We start from the raw sequence: 7,127 nt of genomic DNA, 5'->3' as shown, positions 1-7,127 counted from the left end.
AACTGTTTGGCCATAATGACCATCGTTATGTTTGGAGGAAAAAGGGGAGAATTGCAAGCCGAAGAACACCATCCCAACCGTGAAGCACGGGGGTGGCAGCATCATGCTGTGGGGGTGCTTTGCTGCAGGAGGGACTGGTGCACTTCACAAAATAGATGGCATCGTGAGGAAGGAACATCTCAAGACATCAGTCAGGAAGTTAAAGCTTGGTCGCAAATGGGTCTTCCAAATGGACAATGACCCCAAGCATACTTCCAAAGTTGTGGCAAAATGGCTTAAGGACAACAAAGTCAAGGTATTGGAGAGGCCATCACAAAGCCCTGACCTCAATCCTATAGAACATTTGTGGGCAGAACTGAAAAAGTGTGTGCGAGCAAGGAGGCCTACAAACCTGACTCAGTTACACCAGTTCTGTCAGGAGGAATGGGCCAAAATTCACCCAACTTATTGTGGGAAGCTTGTGGAAGGCTACCCGAAATGTTTGACCCAAGTTAAACAATTTAAAGGCAAAGCTACCAAATACTAATTGAGTGTATGTAAACTTCTGACACACTGGGAATGTGATGAAAGAAATAAAAGCTGAAATAAATCATTCTCTCTACTATTATTCTGACATTTCACATTCTTAAAATAATGTGGTGATCCTAACTGACCTAAGACAGGGAATTTTTACTAGGATTAAATGTCAGGAATTGTGAAAACTGAGTTTAAATGTATTTGGCTAAGGTGTATGTACATTTCCAACTTCAACTGTATACCCATTGATTCTTGAAGAATATATCTTATAAATGCCTCATGAGCTTAGTTCAACTGTCGTACCCCATCAGAACCCAACATATAAGCTTGTTTTACTCCTTTGTTTGTAAACAATGTAAATGTTAACAAACCCTGTATAGCCAAAACATAGTTAAAACTATACTGTTGATATCTGTCACGATCGTCTAAGGAGGAGGACCAAGGCGCAGCGTTGAATGTGAACATATTTATTTAATTTGATGATCACACGATCAAAACAACAAAAGGACGACGTGATAGTCAATGGTCATACACAAACCAAAATACGAACAAGAAACCACCAACACAAAGTGAAAGACAGACAGTTAAATATGGCTCCCAATCAGAGACAACCAGCTGACACTCGTTGCCTCTGATTGGGAGTCACTCAGGCCAACATAGAAATACAAACATAGAATTACACACCCTGGCTCAACATAACAGTGTCCCCAGAGCCAGGGCGTGACAATATCATGGCTCTGTCCGTGAGTTTGAAAGTAGTTACACTTTTCAAGCCCATTCCCTCAGCTGTTTACCAAAGCAGATTGCCCCTTTAAACAGCTATGAAACAGTACATTATTAATTTTTTATTGAAGTGAAGACTTTTTGTAATAAACACCTCCAAGGCTGTAGCATGTATGTTACACACATACTGCCGTCCTTACACACATACTGCCGTCCTTACACACATACTGCCGTCCTTACACACATACTGCCGTCCTTACACACATACTGCCGTCCTTACACACATACTGCCGTCCTTACACACATACTGCCGTCCTTACACACATACTGCCATCCTTACATACATACTGCCGTCCTTACACAAATACTGCCGTCCTTACACACATACTGCCGTCCTTACATACATACTGACGTCCTTACACACATACTGCCGTCCTTACACACATACTGCCGTCCTTACATACATACTGCCGTCCTTACATACATACTGCCGTCCTTACACACATACTGCCGTCCTTACATACATACTGCCGTCCTTACACACATACTGCCGTCCTTACACACATACTGCCGTCCTTACATACATACTGCCGTCCTTACACAAATACTGCCGTCCTTACACACATACTGCCGTCCTTACATACATACTGCCGTCCTTACACACATACTGCCGTCCTTACACACATACTGCCGTCCTTACATACATACTGCCGTCCTTACACACATACTGCCGTCCTTACACACCTACTGCCGTTCTTACACACATACTGCCACTTAGAAAAGTCACAGGAAACCCAGGAGAGGGCAGCACCTCCACAGTATAAGAACAGAGTTCTGGATATTGGGCGGAGATCACAGGTCAAGGAAAATTATTCAGTCAAATTATTGTATCTCAAATACGATGAGTTTATAGGTTTAACCATTAGATGCAATCCTTATAGATTTCAGACTCCTCCAAAGACTGAGATGCCCATATTATGATTTCTATATAGTAAATTATATTTTATATTTATATACAAATACATTATTTTATATTTTATATGTATTTATCATATCATATATATGTTTATATCACATACAATTTGTATATCATAATGTCTATGTAGATATGCATAATATAGATATGTATACTTTTCTAATAAACAAAGTGTTGACTAATACCAAATAACATGTAAAAATAGACTAATTAGATTGAATGAATAACAAACACATTGTTTATATACAGTAGTACGTCATGATGCATTTGGTGAATGTTGTGCGTTAGGAAGCAGGCTGCTCATACATCAACCCCTACAGAAACATGTTTCCTACAAAAATATATAATAATGGTTATCTTGCTAGAATAAGGCTGTCAACCATCACAAGATTTGGCATTGACAAATAGCATGGGGAATTTGGCCTAGGTTCTGCAGCTGTAGTCACTATGTTTCCTTACCGTGAAAGCAAAAGCTTTTGGTTTCTTTTGTAGCCATAGACATTAATATTTCATTACCAAAAATAATGGAACCGCAATCTCTCTAAATTGTATATTTAACCTCAAACTAACTTCATACTAAGTTGTGATTGTCTATCAGCTGACAGAGTTGTTGCATAGAGGAATTGCAAGATGTTGTGGAAGCAGTTTGCTATTTTAATGTATTAATATTGAGCATGTTGGTACACAGTAAGTACAGTTTAACAGTTTGTCCTGTTCCAATTCACAGTCATGCCATTCAGGTTGCATTACGCACTTCTGGAAATGACTGGAGAATCAGGAAGCAGCCATTCAATACAGTCAAAATGAGTCCCGTTAATATTCAAGGTCACTCTTCTGTTGGCCACTAGAGTCACTCTCCTGTTGGCTATGGTGTAAAACTCTATCAATACAGTCAATCACATGACCTGGGTTGTTGGCCACACCCGCAGCCCCTCACTTGGCTGTCGATCAACTGAGACCAGAGGTGGCACGAGCACAAGTTTGGCTGGACATATTCCAAAACCTCACCACTGAAACAGTACGGAAACCACCAGGCAAGGGGATTCAAATCTGTCCTTTTCTTATAATCCATCATACTTTTATTGTAGTTTGCTGTGTGTTTGAAATGTTCATGAATCATATTTGTATGTAGCTAGCGATGCAGCAAGTAGTATATGTCAAACAATAATGGTGATATTTGTGCACATCTGATCATATTTAATATTCACCACAGTGAAAGGTGATTCCTAAAAATCTATGAATGTGTATCTGTGAGAGCCTACTTTTAAAGATCAAATAAATGCTTGATAAATCAGTTTTGCGTTGGGTATTCTGTCATCAGCTTTGGGATGGGTATTCTGTCATCTGTTCTTTAAGTTACTAGATCTTGTTTTTCCACTGATAAACACATGTCCACTACATGAGGGGTTAATTAGCACCATTGAAGCCTTTGTGTACATAACAAAAAGGTAATTCACCCTGCTGACAAAGAAGAATAACTATCTTTTGTAGTTTGGCAGCCGTGCTATCTTTTCAAAAAAGCTGACATCTAAAGTTAATTGATCAACAAATCAATGTCTCTATTCCTAGAGGGTATAAAAAGGGCCATGGTTTGCCTAGTCAGTGTTGCAGTGTGACCAAATTTAACCAACACAATGGGAAAGGTAAGGCATGTTGTTTTGCTGCACATCTTTTGTCCCGTCGCACGTTCTTGCTCACTGTTTGTCTGACAGAACATAGAACACTGAACACCTGCGAGAGATCCTTTTCATGAACAAAACTGAATGGGGTTGTTTTAACAGCCATACACATGTTCTTTCCATTGTTCATACAGATGTAGGATCTTCATTTGACCTACATTTTCACAGCACAATAATCCTGCAGCAACAGGATTTGAACGTTTAGTACATAATGTCACTTGATTGGTGGTTAGGCTATTAGCTGGCAAAAAGCAGGCTACATGAAAAGTGCCATACTGTTAATATAACCATGTGTTAGTGTGGTTTTGCAGAAAAAATATGTAAATCACGAAGCTCGGTGCAGGAAAATTCTCAGTAACAAAAGAGTGATAAAATTAAGATCCTACATCTGTATGCATGTTTACTTCCATTCCTATTTTTAGATCATCTTCTACGAGGACAAGAACTTCCAGGGTCGCTCCTATGAGTGCAGCGTCGACTGTGCCGACCTGCACACCCATTTCAGCCGCTGTAACTCCATACAAGTGGAGAGCGGTAGCTGGATGGTCTATGAGTGCCCAAACTACATGGGCTACCAGTACTTCCTGAGAAGGGGAGAGTATCCCGACTACCAGCGCTGGATGGGCTTTAATGATTGCGTGAAATCCTGCCGCATGATCCCTCAAGTGAGCCCATATTCCTCTTTCCTGGTATACAAGTTAACCCATCATTGACGTATGAAGTAATAAACATGGCAAATAAACATGAAACTTGAAACTTAATAGTAAAGAAACTGAATGAATGTAGGCGTCTTCTCTTCCTTGTCCTCAGAATCAGGGAGCTCACATGATGAGGATCTACGAGCGCTCTGACTTTGGCGGTCAGATGTTGGAGTTTGCCGATGACCTCCCCTCCCTCTATGATCGATTCCAGTACAATGATATCCACTCCTGCAATGTTATGGAGGGGTATTGGCTCTTCTATGAGCATCCCAACTACAGAGGCAGGCAGTATCTCCTGAGGCCTGGCGAGTACAGGAGATACAGTGACTGGGGAGCCATCAATTCAAGGATTGGTTCAATCAGACGTGTTGTTGCTCACCCAAACTGACAGGCAATACATCATCAACATGAAACTGAGCCTAACATTGAAATGAAATAAAGTTAGGTCCACCTGCAATCCTATTGTCTTCTATAGTGTTCACTCAATAAGTATGTATGACCTACTATACACCTTGCAAAGTTTCAGCATATTTGTTGAATCGAGACATTTAATAGTTTTACGTCTTATACTGTCGTTTTGAGAGAAAACTGATGGTCATATTCATCGTCCAAACACAAAATTATAGTCAATAACAAATAATGGTTTATATTTTCAAGCCATTTATCCAAAGACGTAACAATGCTTACCTCACACAACTAAAATACTTTTTACTTCTAAAGTAAAACCATAACACTCACACAGCAAATTTGAGATCTGAATTTTAACACCCAAAGTGTTAAATGTAACACTTTCTTAGTGTGTACTGTATATGTGACCCACCGAAAGGTAGGGAAGATTGATAAATGAGACTACTACCTAAACCATCTAAACTGGAACAACCATCTCAATAACGGGTGAAATAAGTCCACTTACAGATTGTATTAGTTTAAAAAAATGTACTTTATTTATCTTTGTGTAGTATAAGATCAACTAATCAATCATTGTGCATGCAGAAACATAGATATTCAAACAAACTATTCTAAAAAGCAACCTGCAACAAAGCATGCTGGGAAATATGATAATGAGGCTTTTTCACTCTGAGAGAGTAAACGGAAAAATAACTCAACATAGTCGAGTAACAACAACCCCATGTGGTGTTGATTCCACTGTGGAATGGCCAGAATCCTAACGTAATCTTAATTTGATCTCAACGCACAATTTTCACAAGTCTGAGTTTAGCACATGGTCCTGAGGTTAGGATTTGGGCCTTTATGTATGCTGTCCCTTAGTAACATACTCCATAAATATGGTATGCTATTTCTTTGATATGCAGACCAGCTGCATCCACAGTTGTGGGCCTTGAGTTGAGACATAAAGGCATCATCTTCCCATGTGATGTGTGCAATAAGCACTCTGGGTAATTAGGTACTCCTCATAGGAATATTTTACTCCCTTTAGAATTGTATGGAACGTAACAGAGTCTGGTCTAGTGGTAGAGCTGCCGATTCCAGACCCCGCATACCCGCTGGCAACGGGGTAACGAATACTGCCTTGGTTGGTCTCCTTTGTCATAATTGTCTCCCACTGTCCATAACACGATAACACAATAGATTAACCAAAATAAAAATATATTTTTTTAAAGAATTACATGGAATTCAGTTGTTCCATTAACATTTACATTTTAGTCATTTAGCAGACGCGCTTATGCCTTGCTCAAAGGCACATCGACAGATTTTTCACCTAGTCAGCTCAGGGATTAGAACCAGCGACCTTTCGGTTACTGCCACAACGCTGCCACAACGCTCTTAACCACTAAGATACCTGCCACCCCCATGTTATAAAATGTGAATTATTAGTTTATAGAGCAGATAAATAAACAGTTATAACACAATGTTTGAAATTATGTGATTGTTATTTTGGTGCTTGCGAAATAGTGAGCTTATATATGATTGCAATGTTATTGAGTCCTACTGAAATGAATACCAGTGCAGTCATGCAAACTCAGGCAACCAGCTAAATGACAAGCACATGTTTTCAACCATTCTACTATAATTATCCATGAACTAAATAACTAACATTTTATAAACTACTTATAACCCCCTTTTATAAATAATTTTGATTGTACGTTAAAGTCTTTCAAAAACTTCACAAAAGCGTTCATGTATGACCCGAAACTTGGAGTTAGGGTTAGCTTGCACAATGTAAAAGAGTTACTTGAAGACTTTGCACCATACTACTTACAGTATGCTCTACATGTAATCACTGTGGTGTTATTTACCAGACACTCTTATCCAGAGCGACTTACAGGAGTAATTAGGGTTAAGTGCCTTGCTCAAGGGCACATAAACAGATTTTTCACCTAGTTGCCTCAGGGATTCAAACCAGCAACTTTCCGGTTAACAGCTCAATGCGTCTTAACCACTAGGATACCTGCCGCCCACTTACAAAGCCTCAGTGATCTTAAATATGGTGTGCAAATTGTTTTGCCTCAAGCCGAATACCGGTAGATAAAAATCAGACAGACAATTTAGTTATGAAAGATCTTCAATTAT

General features: G+C 39.4%; 1 pseudogene across 1 annotated transcript; it reads left to right on the top strand.

Annotated features, from left to right (window-relative positions):
• The first annotated feature begins 1,247 nt into the window (after positions 1 to 1,247).
• LOC311128809 (gamma-crystallin S-1-like) lies at positions 1,248 to 4,983 on the top strand (annotated as a pseudogene). The gene is made up of 4 exons: positions 1,248 to 1,259; positions 3,815 to 3,858; positions 4,317 to 4,559; positions 4,705 to 4,983. The product of its transcript is annotated as a gamma-crystallin S-1-like (transcript).
• The last annotated feature ends 2,144 nt before the right edge of the window (positions 4,984 to 7,127 follow it).

This window comes from Coregonus lavaretus, assembly GCF_964263955.1.
Source record: "Coregonus lavaretus genome assembly, chromosome: 5".
Classification (NCBI taxonomy): Eukaryota; Metazoa; Chordata; class Actinopteri; order Salmoniformes; family Salmonidae; genus Coregonus; species Coregonus lavaretus.
This window is presented reverse-complemented; position numbering and strand designations above follow the sequence as displayed.